This window comes from Schistocerca nitens, chromosome 8 (genome assembly GCF_023898315.1).
Source record: "Schistocerca nitens isolate TAMUIC-IGC-003100 chromosome 8, iqSchNite1.1, whole genome shotgun sequence".
NCBI lineage: Eukaryota > Metazoa > Arthropoda > Insecta > Orthoptera > Acrididae > Schistocerca > Schistocerca nitens.
Window position 1 is genome coordinate 69,502,208 of NC_064621.1, and position 21,796 is coordinate 69,524,003.

A 21,796-nucleotide genomic window follows, 5' to 3' on the forward strand; every position below is an offset into this window, starting at 1 on the left:
CGTGCACTATTCAGTGTCCCCTCGACGATCACCAGTGGTGTACGGCCAGTGTAGGAGATCGCTCCCCACACCATGATGCCGGGTGTTGGCCCTGTGTGCCTCGGTCGTATGCAGTCCTGATTGTGGCGCTCACCTGCACGGCGCCAAACACGCATACGACCATCATTGGCACCAAGGCAGAAGCGACTCTCATCGCTGAAGACGACACGTCTCCATTCGTCCCTCCATTCATGCCTGTCGCGACACCACTGGAAGTGGGCTGCACGATGTTGGGGCGTGAGCGGAAGACGGCCTAACGGTGTGCGGGACCGTAGTCCAGCTTCATGGAGACGGTTGCGAATGGTCCTCGCCGATACCCCAGGAGCAACAGTGTCCCTAATTTGCTGGGAAGTGGCGGTGCGGTCCCCTACGGCACTGCGTAGTATCCTACGGTCTTGGCGTGCATCCGTGCGTCGCTGCGGTCCGGTCCCAGGTCGACGGGCACGTGCACCTTCCGCCGACCACTGGCGACAACATCGATGTACTGTGGAGACCTCACGCCCCACGTGTTGAGCAATTCGGCGGTACGTCCACCCGGCCTCCCGCATGCCCACTATACGCCCTCGCTCAAAGTCCGTCAACTGCACATACGGTTCACGTCCACGCTGTCGCGGCATGCTACCAGTGTTAAAGACTGCGATGGAGCTCCGTATGCCACGGCAAACTGGCTGACACTGACGGCGGCGGTGCACAAATGCTGCGCAGCTAGCGCCATTCGACGGCCAACACCGCGGTTCCTGGTGTGTCCGCTGTGCCGTGCGTGTGATCATTGCTTGTACAGCCCTCTCGCAGTGTCAGGAGCAAGTATGGTGGGTCTGACACACCGGTGTCAATGTGTTCTTTTTTCCATTTCCAGGAGTGTATTTTCCAAGCCAGTTTTATTCTCCTCATCCTGAATAATTAACACATCTAAAAGAATATGGTAAAAATTAAAAAGGCGGCAACTGAAACTGTTGATGCAGCTTTGTTTTCAGGACAGATTAAGACAAGGACCGAAGGGTGATGCAAGTGAAATCATGGTAGGTGGGGCGTATAACCAGGCGAATTTATGGCTGATGGACCACGGAAGTTCTTAGCTTGTTTTGTGTCCTACTCAGCATCGGTAGAACACACTTTGTGATCACTCACGGCGGCGGAGACGGGGAGATTGGTGGAACTTGCAGGTGGTTCCTTTGTTAGTTTAAACGCTAGATGGTAGTTCACTTCTCTGTTAGTTATGAAGAAATACGTGTTAGGGGATGAAATTTCTTATGGAAATATCACCAAAAAGAGCGCAAAAGGCATAATTAACAAAAACCTTGGACTCCAGGTATCAGACTTTCTCTTTGGTCAGAAGTACCTCCGGAAAAGACCATGATTCTATAGCGTCAATTAGCGTGAAAAATTTAGGAGGTGCTGCAGTTTGTGAACAACATAAACATTTGATTAAAGAAAAACAGAAAACATCTGTGCAGTCCATACAGTCTACACGAGCGAAGCAGCAGGCGCTAACGTAGTATGTAATAGATTCGGAACTATGGTTTGTCATGATAGAAACACCTGGCGTTTCGCGAATTAAAATCTGTTAAACCCGAACTTTGGGGTCGAGTGTTACAGAATGTACGTCTATCAGCTCCAGGAGGAGATAATGAGGAGGTACATCAGCAGCCACAAGCGAGAACGGTCTAACAAGTAAACCGAAATCAATCTTGAACGTGCTAAGTCTTGAAATCTCTTTGAGGAGGCATGACGAAATTTTTCAGTCATTCCCCCTTGCATTAAAAGACTTGAGAAATCAAATAATTGGTGATGTCGACCATAAAAGATTTTGTCACTGTGTAAGGTGGCAGAATAATTGAAGGTCAATTTCGCACCTTACATAAGAATTTTATACACTGTAACAGCAAGGTGAATATGACACTTAATTCGGCGGTAATGAGCAGATTTGCCTATAAGTATGTAATGCAAAAGGGATGACACTCAATCGATGGTATTAAGACACCGCTCTTATATAATGCCTGTCAATGAGCAGAAGGTGAAACAAGCAGAGGCCTCACCACGGGAGGCACCACGAAAAGCTATTACAGGGATTCCCGCGGCGGGAGTCAGCGACTGGACAGGTGACGCATACTGCAGAGCAAGTAACGGGCCACCAGAAGTAGGACAGAAAGAAGCTTTAGAAAACTACGTTTCGGAATTCCAAATGGATATGAACAAATCCAGTGATGCAGTTGATCACGTGAACAGCGAATGGTACACATGTGAGTGGGCACGAAACGTCCGATTGGCGGAAACGAACTAGGAAAGAGTAAAGTGCCGAGATTTCGATGCAGTTCAATGGTAGGGCCCTTGCAATTGGCAGAGAGAGTTTCCACAAAATAAGAGGAACGCTCCTGTTGGTCGAAAAAAGCCGTCGTGTGGAGAACGAGAGAACCCAGGTGGGGAGGAAGTTCGGCTATGAGAAAGAAGAAAGCGAAATTTTTGGTGACTCTTCTCTGAACTGGCGTCAAGTGCAGAATGGGGCGCATAACGCTCTGTACGACGCAGAGGAGGAATTTGAGTGAACGCTGCATTCACTGTGGCTGACATTCAGCTGGATATTAGCTGCAGCATCGTTGAGCTCCCACAGCGGAGAAACGAACCAGCCAGTTTGTTAATTGCCCTTGCGAGGACTGAGAGGGTATTTTACAATGCTCACTGCTCCAGCCATGCGCGTGCATATCGCCATATTCCAGGACTAGCGATGAATACATGTTTTTTGCATAATGAGAAACATAGGGAGAGTTTCTAATGGAAAAATCAGCAAACGCTTAATTAGTTTTTATAGGAATTTCAGAGGATGAGAGCATCCATGCAGATGACAGCTCATCGCAGCTAAGGTAAATACCACGCGCAGAGGCATAAACTTGTTGGTTCACCAGCTTGCGTCCACTGTAAACTGGAGCATCCTTGGGTAATCTTTTGTTCAACTAGTGACAAAACTAACTATCCTCCGTAGACTTGATTGTCATCCTAAATAGCACCAAACTTTGAACCGGAATCGGATGATTTATCGTAGTACTGGTCAACATCATGATGTAGTCGAAAGAATAATTTTGTAAAGAAACTTCTGGTTAAAATTTACCGTTGTGGGGTTTAGGATTATTTCACTTTCTGAGGACGAGATGCATTCGTTTGACACCTGTCGTAACATTGTCACGTTGTAAACTGTGTAAAGCCCGCATCTCGTGGTCGTGCGGTAGCGTTCTCGCTTCCCACGCCCGGGTTCCCGGGTTCGATTCCCGGCGGGGTCAGGGATTTTCTCTGCCTCGTGATGGCTGGGTGTTGTGTGATGTCCTTAGGTTAGTTAGGTTTAAGTAGTTCTAAGTTCTAGGGGACTGATGACCATAGATGTTAAGTCCCATAGTGCTCAGAGCCATTTGAACCATTTGAACCAAACTGTGTAAATGCGTGTATTTCTCTGATAAGATTGCAACATTAAACCAAAGTTATTTACACCTTAGACAGTTGATCTTCTGACCTCCAAACCTTACAACTGCTCTATTTTCCCTTGACTCAGCATTTCCCTAACCACATCGTCTTAGTGCCGGGTGTTATAACGGTGTCCCAGTGAAAGTTTTTCCAACTCTTAATAGTGTTACGGTATATTAAGCACTCTGCATGGAGTTCAAAAAGCAATTGACATTTAGCATTGAATGGTGCGACTTCTCCACTTTATCATTTTTTGAACCACTGTGTAGACGCAATGGTGTTTCTAATTCAGAACGTAAATCTAGTTTAACCCATTTGCTACTGCCGCAGACTGTGACAGTCCGACTTCCTCGCTGTAGCGGAGCCCTGCTGCAGCCTTCATTTTCTTTTCTCCTCCTGTTCCCGCATCGCCCCCTCAGCCACTCTCGCCGTGGCGTTCGGAGCGCTGGCCAGGAGCGCGACCATAGCGCTCGTGTTGTTTCGCCGGGCCTGGTCTAAATTGTGCCAACTAACTTTTCTCAAAACACATACAATTCAATCAATACCATTCTTCAGTTTTATCCGAAAATTGTTTCCTTAAGTAATGTTAACGTTTTCTTTGTTTCACGAAGGATAGTGAAAAAATATGAGAAATGTTCTCAAATATAGCTTTGAATATGAGCTGTTAACTTATACAGGGTGTTACATTCCTAACACACAAATAAAGAAAAGATGTTTTGTGGACATGTGTCCGGAAAAGCTTAATTTCCATGTTAGAGCTCATTTTAGTTTCGTCAGTATGTACTGTACTTCCTCGGTTCACCGCCAGTTGGCCTAATTGAAGGAAGGTAATGTTGACTTCGGTGCTTGTGTTGACATGCGACTCATTACTCTACAGTACTAGCATCAAGCACATCAGTACGTAGCATCAACAGGTTAGTGTTCATCACGAACGTGGTTTTGCAGTCAGTGCAATGTTTACAAATGCGGAGTTGGCAGATGCCCATTTGATGTATGGATTAGCACGGGGCAATAGCCGTGGCGCGGTATGTTTGTATCGAGACAGATTTCCAGAACGAAGGTGTCCCGACAGGAAGACGTTCGAAGCCATTGATCGGCGTCTTAGGGAGCACGGAACATTCCAGCCTATGACTCGCGACTGGGGAAGACCTAGAACGACGAGGACACCTGCAGTGGACGAGGCAATTCTTCGTGCAGTTGACGATAACCCTAATGTTAGAGTCAGAGAAGTTGCTGCTGTACAAGGTAACGTTGACCACGTCACTGTATGGAGAGTGCTACGGGAGAACCGGTTGTTTCCGTACCTTGTACAGCGTGTGCAGGCACTATCAGCAGCTGATTGGCCTCCACGAGTACACTTCTGCGAATGGTTCATCCAACAATGTGTCAATCCTCATTTCAGTGCAAATGTTCTCTTTACGGATGAGGCTTCATTCCAACGTGATCAAATTGTAAATTTTCACAATCAACATGTGTGGGCTAACGAGAATCCGCACGCAATTGTGCAATCACGTCATCAACACAGATTTTCTGTGAACGTTTGGGCAGGCATTGTTGGTGATGTCTTGATTGGGCCCCATGTTCTTCCACCTACGCTCAATGGAGCACGTTATCATGATTTCATTCGGGATACTCTACCTGTGCTACTAGAACATGTGTCTTTACAAGTACGACACAACATGTGGTTCATGCACGATGGAGCTCCTGCACATTTCAGTCGCAGTGTTCATACGCTTCTCAACAACAGATTCGGTGACCTATGGATTGGTAGAGGCGGACCAATTCCATGGCCTCCACGCTCTTCTGACCTCAACCCTCGTGACTTTCATTTATGGGGGCATTTGAAAGCTATTGTCTACGCAACCCCGGTACCAAATGTAGAGACTCTTCGTGCTCGTATTGTGGACGGCTGTGATACAATACGCCATTCTCCAGGGCTGCATCAGCGCATCAGAGATTCCATGCGACGGAGGGTGGATGCATGTATCCTCGCTAACGGAGGACATTTTGAACATTTCCTGTAACAAAGTGAAGTCACGCTGGTACGTTCTGTTGCTGTGTGTTTCCACTCCATGATTAATGTGATTTGAAGAGAAGTAATAAAATGAGCTGTAACATGGAAAGTAAGTGTTTCCGGACACATGTCCACATAACATATTTTCTTTCTTTGTGTGTGAGGAATGTTTCCTGAAAGTTTGGCCGTACCTTTTTGTAACACCCTGTATACGGGATCTGAAAGATTTTCCTGCACGAAACGCTGTTTGGAAGTACGTTGCAAGGTGAGGGCTCTATCGTCTGCAGGTTGACAGAATCTGTTCCGCCAGTGGAGGCGCGCCTGTTTGCTGAAACATCCACATGCTCGCCTCCGCACGACTCATCGCCTGCCGCGGGTCGGTGTTGCACCTGTCCTAGGGCGAGGAGGCGTGTCTCAGACCGACCCATGGTGCGCTCTGTCAGCTCAGAGGCGCGTCTCCGAGCCGGCGCTGACGAACGGCGTGGTAGGAGGTCCAGGAAACCTCAGGCGTTGCTGGGGATGTTTTGCACTTTCTCAGAGAATGCAGATTAAAGTTTTGCGGTATTGCTAGAATCGCCAGAGTGAAAAACTAGCTTTTATTAAAACGGAGCACAAATTACCCAGACTATACTTAACCAGTACTTGATCCAAGACTAATAAAACCAACACAAATACGGTTTTGTGCCTTCAGCCATAACTGTTTTACTCCTTATCGTCAAATATTTAACACATTAACTCAGTTGTAAAGTAATCAAACGTTTGAAGCTCTATTGTAGGTGTGGGACCGATGCTTTTAAAGACTCGACGGTACTGGTGTTTATCTAACGGAATACTAATGTAGTAGTTTCCATATATATATATATATATATATATATATATATATATATATATATATATATATATATATATATATATATAATATGAAGGCAATGTCCTGACCGATTGACTTATCATCACCCAACCCATGCCGCTAAGGATGGAAACTTGAAATCTGGAGAGGGTGTTGATCTTATACTGAAGGCGTCTTTTAACAAGGGATTTTTCGAAGTCCACCCCAAAACGGATAAAATAGGGGATGAGAGGTTTAATGAAAATTTTAAGGTAACTTTGAAGCTACACCTACGAAAATTGGTAATTGATTTCTCGGTCAGCAATAATGAAATACATCTTTGAACATTTTTTGCAAATTTAATCCCTAAGGGAGTGAAATAGTGGATGAATTTTTTTGAAAATAAATCATTATTAAAGAACTACTAAAGTATTTTCACAGCTACTTCTATGAAAATTAGTGTCTCATTTCTCGGTTAAAGTTTTAAAAAAATACGTGTTTAAGTCTTTTTTGAAAATTCAGCCCTTAAGGGGTGAAATAAAGGACGAAATGTCTTATGAAATATTTCATTATGAAAGCATTTTTAAATCTGAATCTATGAAAATTTGTATTTGGCTTCTTTGTTGGAATTTAAAAAATAAACGTTTCACTGTTTCACCCCTAATGGGGTGAAACAGGGAATCAAAATTTCTAAGAAAACATTTCTCTGTAAGAAAAAAAATGTTAACTATATCTATGAAAACTGGTATTTCACTTCACGGTTAGATATTAGGAAAGACGTGCCAGGGGATGAAAGACTATGGACATATGACAAGAAGAACGCAAAAGGCATGATTAACAAAAACGTTGAACTCCAGCTAACAGAGTCGTTTTTTTGGTCAGAAGTACACTACTGACCATTAAAATTTCTACACCACGAAGATGACGTGCTACAGACGTGAAATTTAACCGACAGGAAGAAGATCCCGTAATATGCAAATGATTAGCTTTTCAGAGGGTTCACAAAGGTTGGCGCCAGTGGCGACACCTACATCGTGCTGACATGACGAAAGTTACCAGCCGATTTCTCATATACAAACAGCAGTTGACCGGTGTTGAATGGTCAAACGTTGTTGTGATGCCTCGTGTAACGAGGAGAAATGCGTACAGTCACGTTTCCGACTTTGATAAAGGTCGGATTGTAGCCTATCGCGATTACAGTTTATCGCGTTGGTCGAGATCCAATGACTATGTTAGCAGAATATGGAATCGGTGGATTCAGGAGGGTAATACGGAACGCCGTGCTGGATCCCAACGGCCTCGTATCACTAGCAGTCGAGATGACAGGCATCTTATCCGCATGGCTGTCACGGATCGTGCAGCCACGTCTCGATCCCTGAGTCAACAGATGGGGACGTTTGCAAGACAACAAGCATCTGCACGAACAGTTCGACGACGTTTGCAGCAGCATGGACTATCAGCTCGGAGACCATGAATGCGGTTACCCTTGACGCTGCATCACAGACAGGAGCGCCTGCGATGGTGTACTCAACGACGAACCTGGGTGCACGAATGGCAAAACGTCATTTTTTCGGATGAATCCAGGTTCTGTTTACAGCATCATGATGGTCGCATCCGTGTTTGGCGACATCGCGGTGAACGCACATTGGAAGCGTGTATTCGTCATCGCCATACTGGCGTATCACCCGGCGTGATGGTATGGGGTGCCATTGGTTACACGTCTCGGTCACCTCTTGTTCGCATTGACGGCATCTTGAACAGTGGACGTTACATTTCAGATATGTTACGACCCGTGGCTCTACCCTTCATTCGATCCCTGCGAAACGCTACATTTCAGCAGGATAATGCACGACCGCATGTTGCAGGTCCTGTACGGGTCTTTCTGGATACAGAAAATGTTCGACTACTGGCCTGGCCAACACCTTCTCCAGATTTCTCACCAACTGAGAACGTCTGGTCAATGGTGGCCGATCAACTGGCTCGTCACAATACGCCAGTCACTACTCTTGATGAACTGTGGTATCGTGTTGAAGCTGCGTGGGCAGCTGTACCTTTACACGCCATCCAAGCTCTGTTTGACTCAATGCCCAGGCTTATCAAGGCCGTTATTACGGCCAGAGGTGGTTGTCCTGGGTACTGATTTCTCAGGACCTATGCACCCAAATTGCGTGAAATTGTAATGACATGTCAGTTGTAGTATAATATATTTGTCCAATGAATACCCGTTTATCATCTGCATTTCTTCTTGGTGTAGCAATTTTAATGGCCAGTAGTGTACATTCGGAAAAGACCATCTTTCTATGGCCTTAACTAGCATGAAAAGTTTAAAAAGTACTGCAATTTGTGAACAACTTAAAAATTCGGTTAAAGAAAAAATTAAATTTCTGTGCAGGCAATACAGTCTACCGCGAGCGAATCAGCGGGCGCCGGCCGCGGTGGTCTCGCGGTTCTAGGCGCGCAGTCCGGAACCGTGAGGCTGCTACGGTCGCAGGTTCGAATCCTGCCTCGGGCATGGATGTGTGTGATGTCCTTAGGTTAGTTACGTTTAAGTAGTTCTAAGTTCTAGGGGACTAATGACCTGAGAAGTTGAGTCCCATAGTGCTCAGAGCCATTTGAACCATTTGAATCAGCGGGCGCTGAGCTAGTACTTCATAATCGTAGGTGTAGCGGCAGTTTCATGTGAACCACAAGTCACAGAACGTGCTCAATGAAGATGATTATAATGGGGGCCATGAAGTCTGGCAATAGGTCATAATTGTGTCCGTGGTGCAATTAGTATCATATCTTTATAAGTAATTTTTGAGGACATTTCTCGTGGAGAAGGTTCCTAGTTTACACCTATAAGCCTGGTGGTTTCTCCAAAAACTTGATTTTCACAAACATATGTTTTTCTCAAAATTTGGTTTCTGTGCTTTAGGCCCTTATAGTTCTCAGTGCCACACATTTCTTTTCTGTGCAGTGAGCCCTCATTCGTTATTCGACCTACCATATAATTTTCGAATTCGTAGAAGTACATTGTAATAGCTTCATTCAGAATTTGTAATAATTATCAAAAAATCGAACCGTAAATTAATATCAGAAAATTATGATACTAAGAAAATAAAATTGAGAAGGACGCCTAACGTCAAAACGGAAAGAAATAAGAAACAGTGATAAAGTAATTGACTTAGGCGCTTTAATTATTGAATATAACATTTGCATTATGCAAACCATGAAAAGATTTGCAACACCAAAAGGCCCTTTCACTGAAAGAACACAGCTGTTACTAAACAAGCTTTTTATCACAGAAAAAAGCACCATTAGTCAAGAAATTCGCGTGAAGTGTTCTGCTGTATACTGTATGGTTGTCAAAGCTGGACACCTCTGAAAACGTAGGGAAATCGCTTGGGACCAGCGGACATGTAGATGCTCAGACTTGATGCGAAAGCAGATTTGGAAAAGGCAATACAGGTTTAGATGGATGGAAAGCGAATTAAGTGCGTATGTTTTGAAAGATCTCGATTAGCAGAGGAAACTCGTAGCAACTACACAAAAGAGAAATTTATTTAGACACGAAAGGTCCGGAAGAAATACACTGATAGGCCAAATCATTTCGAAGAGCTGCTTAGTAGCGTGTGGCTCCTCCTTTCTAATACAATACGACGGTCATTGTGCATGACACTGGTCCGACAATTTTTATAGGTTTCCGGAGGGCGGTGGCACGATATGTCTCTATCGAGATCGCGCAGGTACGACGAATTACGGGGCCACTTTACTTTGTAAGTAGGCTGTTTGGGTTTTTATGTTGGTAACGCCACGTAGCGTTCTGTATGAAAAATCACTGACTGTGCTGTGTGCAGTCTGTGGTTGGTTGGACTCATGGTTGAAATATTCGCTTTTGTAGCGCTGGGCAGTTGCATATGAACAGCGCGTAGCGTTGGGCAGTTGGAGGTCAGCCGCCAGCAGTGGTGGATGTGGAGAGAGCGATGCCAGAGGTTACTATAAGCGGACGATCTGGACGTGTGTCCGCAAGAAAAAGGAAATTTGTAGAGATCGAGGTCATGAAAATATAATATATACTACTGGCCATTAAAATTGCTACACCAAGAAGAAATGCAGATGATACATTTTCACGCAATTTGGGTGCATAGATCCTGAGAAATCATACACACAACAACCACCTCTGGCCATAATAACGGCCTTGACACGCCTGGGCATTGAGTCAAACAGAGCTTGGATGGTGTGTACAGGTACACGATACCGGTATCACAGTTCATCAACAGTAGTGACTGGCGTATTGTGACGAGCCAGTTGCTCGGCCACCATTGGCCAGACGTTTTCAGTTGGTTGAGAGATCTGGAGAATGTGTTGGCCAGGGCAGCAGTCGAACATTTTCTGTATCCAGAAAGGCCCATACAGGGCCTGCAACATGCGGTCGTGCATTATCCTGCTGAAATGCAGGGTTTCCCTGGTATCGAATGAAGGGTAGAGCCACAGCCGTAACACATCTGAAATCCGCTGTTCAAAGTGCCGTCAATGCGAACAAGAGGTGACGTGTAACCAATGGCACCCCATACCATCACGCCGGGTGATACGCCAGTATGGCGATGACGAATACACGCTTCCAATGTGCGTTCACCGCGATGTAGCTAAACACGGATACGACCATCATGATGCTGTAAACAGAACCTGGATTCATCCGAAAAAATGACGTTTTGCCATTCGTGCACGCAGGTTCGTCGTTGAGTACACCATCGCAGGCGCTCCTGTCCGAGATGCAGCGTCAAGGGTAACCGCAGCCATGGTCTCCGAGCTGATAGTCCATGCTACTGCAAACGTCGTCGAACTGTTCGTGCAGATGGTTGTTCTAGTACCTCAGGCCGCGGAAGTCGAACACGCGCCAGAACAAATGGACGTGGTCAGCCCATAGAGGGCTCCACATCTGCGGCGGCTATTCCGCGCAGCGGCTTTCACGCAGCGAGGGCGCCACCGCTACGCCACGTGCAAACAGCGGCCAATAGTCGCTCCCTCCAGTTTCGTATATAGGGACCCGCTCTGCCCTAGTCCAGTGATCTCCGGCGGTAATTCGAACGAATACCGCCCTTCGATTGTACCATTCGAGCACTAATCGAAGCGTTAGGTTTTCAGGTGCCAGCCAGCCGAGCAGCAGCGGTCCAGCCGAGCAGCAGCAGCAGCAGCAGCAGCAGCAGCAGCGGTCGCAGCGGTCCCGGCCAGCAGCAGTGGTCCCGGCCAGCAGCAGCAGCAGTCCAGCCAGCCAGCCAGTCAGCCAGCCAGCCAGCCAGCCAGCCCTCCAGCAGCAGCAGCAGCAGCAGCGGCGGCCCCTGCCCTGTCCACGGCAGCAGCAGCTGCGGCGTTCCTGCCATCCGTCGCCAGCGCCGGCAGCGTGGGACTCTGGTCTTCGTCCGTCTTCGTCCGTCCCCGGTTTTTTCCTCTCCTTTTCGTCCTGTGCTGTTTTAGTTCATCCCTGTCGTCATGTCAGCCCCCACCACCACTGCCACTACTACTACCACTGCCATAGTGTATATTTCGCCCTCTGCCGCCATCACCACCATTACATGGTGTGCCCAGTCACCCCCCCCCCCCTTTACATCCCTCCTAACTCTCCGTTCGCCCTCGCTCTTTGTCGCCCCCTCCCCAGCTTCTTCCTCCCGCTCCTCTCCCTCTGATCCTTTCCCCCCCACTCCCCCAGCCTGTCACTGCAGCTCCAGGTAGGGTGGTGGCCCGTCGGACCACTGCCCGTGCCCAGCTCTCCCCATCGCCTTCGCCATCACCGCCACCACCATCGCCGTCGTCGTCGCCGTCGCCGTCCCCTTCACCATCACCATCTCCGGCGCCAACTGCTGCGTCCACGCCAGGATCTGCCACTTCCCGCCACCTCCCTATAGCTCACGTCCCTCATGTGACTACCCACCCTTCTGCCGCCGTTAAACGCCATAGTGACACCACCACCTCCTCCGCTCCCAAAAAGGCCCCGCTCCATCCTCCTTCCCCTCCCCAGGATGCCATGGATGTCTCCCCGCCTGGCCCTGCTCTCAGCCTCCTCCTCCTCCCCTCCCCTCTTTATACAAATACCTCCCATCCCGATCCTTCCCTTCTTGAGGCCCGGAACCTCTCCCTCCTCCTCCGCCAACACTTCCCTGGTGCCCCCATCTCACTCCTCACTCCCAGACAGGATTCAGTTCTCATCTCCTCCCCCAGCCCCACCCTCCATACTGATCCTCTCCCGCCTCCCCATCACCCGGTTTGGTCACAACGCCTCCCTCACCCCTATTCCTTCTCCATCTCTTACCCGTCAACCCCAACCCCCGCGTCGACCGCCGACCCTCACCGCCGTGATCACTCGGCTTAGTGTGACGATCATGGAGGAGGAGGTGTTGGTGGAGCTCAAGGTGCATCCCTCGCTAGAGGTGCGGGCGGTCTGCCGAATTTTTAACTTGGCCGGCCCCATCCGCCTTATGCGGGTTTTCTCCGAGGACGCCCCCTCCATTGACCATCTCCTGAAGGAGGGTGTCGTCCTCTTCAACCAGCGATATAAGGTCGACCCCTCCCATTCCCCTCCTCAATCCCTTCGCTGCCAGAGGTGTCTGTGCTACTACGCGCACCCAACAGCTGAGTGCCGCGAGGCCCCCACCTGCCCGCATTGCAGGCAAGCGCACTTTCTCCGGCAGTGCCCTAACCTTCTATCCCCTCTCTCCTGTAATACCTGCAATCTCCCCCATCCCACCTACTCCCAAAAGTGTAAAGCCCGACCCCCTCCAACCACTCCTGAACTGACCGTCCCTGTCCGTCCTCTGGACGCCCCCACCCCTCCTGGCAATTCCCTTCATCCCCCCGCCACCGCTGAGGACATCATCAGGTTCCTCACAATTGTCCTGAAAAACGTCTACCCTTTCCAGCGCCCTCACACCCTCCAACAGGTCTCCCTCGCCGCCCGTTTCGTCTTCCACCTAAAAATGTATGCCACCTACTCTCACAACCAGGCCCATTTTATCTTCTCCCGTCTCGACACCCTCGTCTAAATCCCTGTCATGGCGTGACAGCACCATATCCTGTTCAACAACATCCATTCCCTTCCCGCCAACAAGAACCTCTTCATGCACATCCTTGCAACCCACCACGTGGATGCCTTTCTCCTCAATGAAACCTTCGTCCAACCCCACCACACCATCCACACTTCGCCCTACCTTCTCCACCGCTCCAATAATCCCCTCCCGATTGTGCGTGGCGGAGTTGCCATTGGTCACCACCGCCAGATCCTGGTTCGGCTCCAACTTCTCCTTCCTGACCCCACCGAACACCTGATCCTTAGTCTCTTCTTCCCTGGCCTTACTGTCACCTGCGCCACCATCTATGTCCGCCCTAACGCCCCTATTCCTTTCGACGTCCTCTCCCACATTGATCGTACCTTCTCCTCCTATGTGATCGCCGCCGACCTCAACATCCATAGTCGTTCTGCCACCCAGTTACGGCAGTGGCATCGGTTCCTCTCCACCCTCCAAGGCGACCTCGTCCCCATTCCCCAGCACACCCGCTCCGAATCCAACTCCACTCCTTATGTCATCCTCTCCTCCCCCAACCTCCTTGGCCGCATAGTGGTGGATGTCCTGGACCCCATTGGTAGCGACCATCTCCCTGTCCTCCTCAGTGTTTCAGACGGTCGTCGCCCCCGCCCCAACCCTCGTAATGACCCTTCCCCGAAGTACGTCCATGACTATTCTCGTGCCGACTGGAATGCCTACCGGGATACCATCTCCACCTGGGTCGAAGGCCACCCCTTCACCTACCACCACCCTGACGATGTTACCCATGCCACCTCCTTTCTCCAGCAGACCTTGTCTGAGGCCGTGGAGGCCCACGTCCCTACTTTCGCCATCCACCCCCACCGTCCTACCTTACCCCCACAGGCCGTCCTCCTCCTCCTTGAATCCCGCCGTCTATACCGTGCCTTCCTCCACACGCATGACCCAGACACACTACGACACCACCGGAAACTCCAGCGACACATCCGAAACTTGCTCGCGGCTAAGAAACGCCGGGACTGGCGACAGACACTCACCTGTTTAAATGTTACCCTACCTATAAACTCATCCAAGTTCTGGTCAGCCTTCCGTCGCCTTACCGGAACTAAACCCTCCCCCTACTATCTTCTTCTCCATGATGATCACCCCTTCCCTGACACCCTTAGTAAGGCCAATCACTTTGCCTCATGCCTTTCCAATGTCTTTTCCATCCCCGACGATCCCCAGTTCGATTACTCCCTCTTCCCAGATGTCCGCGATCGAACTGACACCTCTGTCCCTCCCCTCACACCTGGTTTCCAGTACTTGAACAACACTGCACACACGGAACTCAATGCCCCTATCACTACACAGGATCTCATTGCTACACTCCGCACAAAACGCAACACTGCTCCTGGTCACGATCGTGTCACCTACCGCCACCTTCGTGAAGCTCCTGTCTCTTTCCTCTCCACCTTGGCCAGGTTCTACAATGTAGTCCTGTCCACCGGCTACTACCCCGACCTGTGGAAAACTTCCCGTATCCTGATGTTCCTTAAACCCGGTAAACCACCGTCCGCCATCTCCTCCTACCATCCCATCAGCCTTACCTCGGTATCCTCCCGTATCCTAGTGTCCATGAAAATTGCTACACCACGAAGACGACGTGCTAGACTCGAAATTTAACCGACAGGAACAAGATGCTGTGATATGCAAATGATTAGCTTTTCAGAGCATTCACACAAGGGTGGCACCGGTAGCGACACCTACAATGTGCTGACATGAGGAAAGTTTCCAACCGATTTCTCATATACAAACAGCAGTCGACCGGCGTTGCCTGGTGAAACGTTGTTGTGAAGCCTCGTGTAGATACCACAACACCAAACACCAACAGTAAATCCACTCGGAACCAGAGCCAGGCAAAAGTCAGCAACGACAAGAACGCAGTACCGCCGAGTTAGAAACTCAATCCAGAGCGAGTACCAGACTGACTGGACTAGGTTTTTTTTTCTTTATTGTTATTTTTAAACCCGTACATTCAGGCAGGCTGTCAGCAGCACGTTACGCTGCTCTTCAGCTATAGAATAGACAAAGAAACAACAGAAGGAATACACATAAGTTACATAACGGTGGGTAATAAAACAGTAGACACATAAGGACAAACACGGAGCCGTTCACACTCGACGATAATCCACACTACAAACTGTTGACATGACGCACAAACACTGAAGATGTCGATGGCACAGGTGAACGATGGAGTGCGACGGTGAACACTGAACACTAAACACGACGGCACACACGAGACACTGATGGCGATGATCTCCGGCGCGCGAATGTCCACGTAGCATGTACGAGTCTGGGGACCTGCCAAGAGGGGAAGAAGGGTGATGGGGGGAGGGGAGAACAAAGATGCCAATGGCTGAGGAGATGGGAGGAGGAGTAGAGGGACAGGGGAGGGGAAGCCCGGGGGAGGAGTGGGGAGAAATGAAGGAGGGAGGGAAGGGGGAGAGATGGGAGGGAGGGTGCCCAAACACAGGAAGAGGGAGGGAGGATCAAAGTTGGTATGAGGTGTAGTTCAAATGGTTCAAATGGCTCTGAGCACTATGGGACTCAACTGCTGAGGTCATTAGTCCCCTAGAACTTAGAACTAGTTAAACCTAACTAACCTAAGGACATCACAAACATCCATGCCCGAGGCAGGATTCGAACCTGCGACCGTAGCGGTCTTGCGGTTCCAGACTGCAGCGCCTTTAACCGCACGACCACTTCGGCCGGCTATGAGGTGTAGATGGAAGTGAGGAGGGCATCATCAGGGAGGGGGAGCTGGCGGAAGCCACCTTGGGAGAGGATAAGGAGGGTGGAGAGCAGGTGGGACCTGGGAATACAGGCGCAACAGCGGGCGGGGGTGGGAGAGTATGGGGGAGACAAGCGGGTGAGGAGGATCGAGTTTACAGGAGGTGCAGAGGATCCATATCCTTTGAAGGAAAAGGAGGAGGTGGGGGAACGGAATGAGGTCGTACAGGATCCGCGTGGGGGAGGGGGGACGGATCCGATAGGCGAGGTGGAGAGCATGGCGTTCAAGGATCTGAAGAGACTTGTAAAAGGTAGGGGGGGGCGGAGAACCAGGCAGGATGGGCGTAACAGAGGATAGGGCGGATGAGGGATTTATAGGTGTGAAGGATGGTGGAGGGGTTCAGACACCACATACGGCCGGAAAGGAGCTTGAGGAGACAGAGTCGGGAGCGTGCCTTGGCTTGGATTGTCCAGAGATGGGGGGTCCAGGAGAGGCGATGGTCGAGGGTGACGCCAAGGTATTTAAGGGTGGGGGTGAGGGCGATAGGACGGCCATAGATGGTGAGATAGAAATCAAAGAGGCGGAAGGAAGGGGTGGTTTTGCCTACAATAATCGCTTGGGTTTTGGAGGGATTGACCTTGAGCAACCACTGGTTGCACCAAGAGGAGACTGAAATGCCATATGCGGTCATAGGCACATTCGAGGTCCAGGGAGAGGAAGATTGCGGAGCGACGGGAATTGAGCTGTTCGGAAAGGAGATGAGTGAGGTGGAGGAGAAGATCATCGGAAGAGCAGGACGGGCGAAAGCCACACTGGGTAACGGGAAGGAGGCGGTGCTGGTGGAGATGCTGGTGGATGCGTCGGGTGAGGATCGATTCCAGGACCTTGCTGAAGACCGAGGTAAGGCTGATGGGACGGTAGGAGGAGATGGCGGACGGTGGTTTACCGGGTTTAAGGAACATCAGGATACGGGAAGTTTTCCACAGGTCGGGGTAGTAGCCGGTGGACAGGACTACATTGTAGAACCTGGCACAGGGTGGAGAGGAAAGAGACAGGAGCTTCACGGAGGTGGCGGTAGGTGACACGATCGTGACCAGGAGCGGTGTTGCGTTTTGTAGTAGTTAGAGCCTTCAGTAGTTAGAATCTTTTATTCAGCTGGCAGTATTGGTGCTCGCTGTATTGCAGTAGTTCGAGTAAGGAAGATTGTAGTGAGGTAAGTGATTCATGAAAGGTATAGGTTATTGTTAGTTATGGGCATTCTTTTGTAGGGATTATTGAAAGTCAGATTGTGTTGCGCTAAAAATATTGTCTCAGTCTAGTGATGATCAGAATAAGTAAAGAGAAAACAGTTTGAGTACGTTGAGTTTTGCTCAGCTGTTTGAAAATCAAATAACGTAAGAGGTTTACCAGCACAGTAATTCATAATTTTTTCTGAGGGGACGTTTCCACTTTGGGCGTGATATAATCTCCCGACAGCCCAACAGTGATACAGACGTGTTCCATCGCTTTCAGATGAGGCGTATTTAGTGGCTAACACATTAACGTGAAATCACCATCATGGCTGTCAAACGCCGGTAACATGACTGTGGCTTTGTTATCCTTATGGAAAGTGCCATCACCGGTGGGGAAGACATAAGGCATGAAGCGTCGCAGGTGGTACGCGGTATTGTCACGTAGTCTCCAACTGACATGGTGCATGGTGCCAGCGATTACTCCAACGGGTCCCATGGAAGTCTATGTACCCTGTAGTATAATACTGTCCGCCTTTGCCTGCATCGATGGCAAAGTGCATATTTCGAGCAAGCGTTATCCTTGATGACTTATCTGAGCACATTCGTCGACCTGGTGTAAAAAGAAACAGGGATTTTATGCACCGAGGTGACAAGTTCACATTGATCCAGAATCCTAGTTCGATGATCCCGATGGTAGTAATCGATGGTGTTGCTGGATTAACATGGGAAGCCGGCCGAAGTGGCCGTGCGGTTAAAGGCGCTGCAGTCTGGAACCGCAAGACCGCTACGGTCGCAGGTTCGAATCCTGCCTCGGGCATGGATGTTTGTGATGTCCTTAGGTTAGTTAGGTTTAACTAGTTCTAAGTTCTAGGGGACTAATGACCTCAGCAGTTGAGTCCCATAGTGCTCAGAGCCATTTGAACCATTTTTTAACATGGGAAAATATAGAGGTGGTGTGCTGTGGATCCCCATTTTCAACGGTGTGCGCTGAGTGGAGTACTCTGAAACACTTTAGCTTGCACTAGCTTTGTGCTCTGTGATTAGATCTACCACAGATCGCCGCCTATCCTACTTTACAGAGTGGAGAACCCTCGAACCTCCACGTTCTGTGACGCGTGGATGATCAACAACCTGTCGTTTACTCGTTATTTCACCGTCCTTAAATCATTTTCGATATATAAGCGCCGGCCGGAGTGGCCGTGCGGTTCTAGGCGCTACAGTCTGGAGCCGAGCGACCGCTACGGTCGCAGGTTCGAATCCTGCCTCGGGCATGGATGTGTCTGATGTCCTTTGGTTAGTTAGGTTTAATTAGTTCTAAGTTCTAGGCGACTGATGACCTCAGAAGTTAAGTCGCATAGTGCTCAGAGCCATTTGAACCATTTTGATATATACGCAAGATGCATGCGAACAGTCGATCAGCTTCTTTGCTTCCAGTATCCTCGCGCTCAGGCACTGCACATTGTCAAAGTCGCTTATGAGAGTGGATGTATGTTGTCATCCATGGCGAATGTTCATCACAGACAAGGGTATCGTCGGGAGTGCCACAGGGAAGCGTGTTAGGACCGCCGTTATTTTCGATACACATAGATAACCTGGCGGACGGAGAAAGCAGCGGTGTGCGGCTGTTTGCTGATGATGCTGTGGTGCATGCGAAGGTGTCGTCGTTGAGTGACTGTAGGAGGATACAAGGTGGCTTAGAATGGGATGAATGGCAGCTAACTCTAAATGCAGAAAAATTTGAGTTAATGTAGATGGGTAGGAAAAACAAACCCAAAATGTTCGAATACATTATTAGTAGTGCGCTCCTTGACAGAGTCACGGTGATTAAATATCTGGGTTTGACGTTGCAAAGCGATATGAAATGGAATGAGCATGTAAGGACGGTAGTAGGAAAGGCGAATGGTCGTATTCGGTTTATTGGGAGAATTTTAGGAAAGAGTGGTTTATTTGTAAATGAGACAGCATATAGGACGCTTGCGCGACTCATTGCTTAGTCCTCTTCGAGTGCTTGGGATCCGCAACAGGTTGGATTGAAGGAAGAGATCAAAACAATGCAGAGGTGGGCTGGTTGGATTTGTTACCAATAGGTTCGAACAACACGCAAATATTATGGAGATGAAACTTCCTGGCAGATTAAAACTGTGTGCCGGACCGAGACTCGAACTCGGGACCTTTGCCTTTCGCGGGCAAGTGCTCTACCACAGAGGGAATGCGACGTTCTTTCCGAGACTCGAACTCGGGACCTTTGCCTTTCGCGGGCAAGTGCTCTACCACCGACCCTCGAACTCGGGACCTTTGCCTTTCGCGGGCAAGTGCTCTACCACAGAGGGAATGCGACGTTCTTTCCGAGACTCGAACTCGGGACCTTCGCCTTTCGCGGGCAAGTGCTCTACCACGAATGGTAGAGCACTTGCCCGCGTAAGGCAAAGGTCCCGAGTTCGAGTCTCGGTCCGGCACACAGTTTTAATCTGCCAGCAAGTTTCACATCGGTGCACACTCCACTTCAGAGTGAAAATCTCATTCTGGATTATGGAGATGCTTCGGGATGAGAATCACTGGAGGGAATGCGACGTTCTTTCCGATTAGCGCTATTGAGGAAATTTAGAGAACCGGTATTTGACGCAGCCCGCAGAACGATTCTGCCGCCAACGTATATTTCGAGTAAGGACCACGAAGATAAGACTAAAGAAATTAGGGCTTGTACGGAGGCATACAGACGGTCGTTTTTTTTTCTCGATCTGTATGCTATTGGAACAGAAAAGCAAATGACTGGTAGTGATACAGGGTATGCTCCACCGCGCACCATAAGGTGATTTGCGGAATATGTACGTTGATGTAGATGTAGATGTTCCCACACCTGTCCCGTATCATCACTAGAATGATTCTTCATTATGCTGTGCTTTACTAGTATACTTTCCTTACCGCGCCACGTGCTCGCAAGAGCGCTGTTGGACATTCAGTGTCACAAAGGGCTGTGGTCATAATGTTTTCAAAGAAACATTTTTGGAAATTAAAACCAAAGGGAGGGCAAGAAAGAAAACTGAAGATGTATTGCCGATAACTAGTTGCCTAAATTATCAAGAAATAACGAGGGAAGTATAAAGTACAGAAGAGGCGTATCCTTGAAAGATAATGATAAGATTGCCTTAATTTTAGTGTGTAGAGATCCGTGGGGGGTGAAATCTTCCCCCTTTTGCCCTAACACGGAAACAAGGAACGGGGATACACTTTGGAGCAGGGTTATCTTGGGCACAAGGGACCTGAAGTGAAAGGTACTAGGTACAAAAATATGAAATATATTTTATTGACAAAATCGTACTTCGGCACTTGGGCAATGCACGCAGTTATTTACAAAAAACAGCATACAACTGGCATTAGCCACATTACATAACAACACATACCAGTTTACAGTTCAGCTCAACAAGCCCCGTCTAATCTGGGTTGTTATGATTCAAGCAGCCGGAGCCATGTTTAACACAAATGACACAGGCTAACAAGAAATTCAGATTCAACTGGCCTTTTGTTACTAAATAATTACAAGATAATAACACAATGTTCCCCAAAGTTCTCAGCAATCTCACCTAAAAGGATCATTCATGATTGTCGGTTGCAATTGGCTCTAGCCGCTCTTTAGGGATAATCACATAAGCCATAGGATCATTCAAATCAGCAACGTATGATTACACAACACTTAAAATACTGAAATTTTGAAACACTTAACTCGGCTTCCCTACTTGAACTGGCAGTAGCCACTTAAATTGAAAACTGCCTACAGTATAAAATAAGTTTACCAATGGTTTAAAGATTGAGCAAACAGACAAAACATGGAGTTTAACTCGGCGCTTAGCCGCCTTTGAATTCACAGTTTGGATTGGCACCAGCCGTTCAAATTTTCAAACTAATCACGCAGTTAAATATTGAAACGCCCATGGTGCTAACTATTTCAACCATTTACACAAACAGATTAAATTTTAAGTTTGACTCGTCACTTAGCCGTCTTTAAATTCTCCAATCAATTTACCAATTTAAATCAGAACTAGCCGTTTTAACTTCAGGAACACACGAAAGACCAAAAATACCAAAAATAACTTCACGGCTCTAGCCACAACTAAACTAGGCAGGCTATCAATTTTCCTGAGCAATGACAGGTGCTTGGGAGCTTCTGTTGGATTAACCGATGCCTTCAGCTCTGACGACACAGTCCGTTACACTACACTTAAGTCCAGCCAGTCACATGAAAGGATGTGGGTACTATGTGCTTGATACTTAATAAGACATAATGTTATGACTTGGTCAATGAGTAAGGCCTTAAATCCTGAATCCTAACAGGTGGAAGGTTTCAAAAATACTCAATCTTAACAAGTTAAACGTAGAGGTGCGACTGGAGGCTAGACATAAACCATTTTACTGCCACAGGTTACTGAAAAAGAACGCATATGG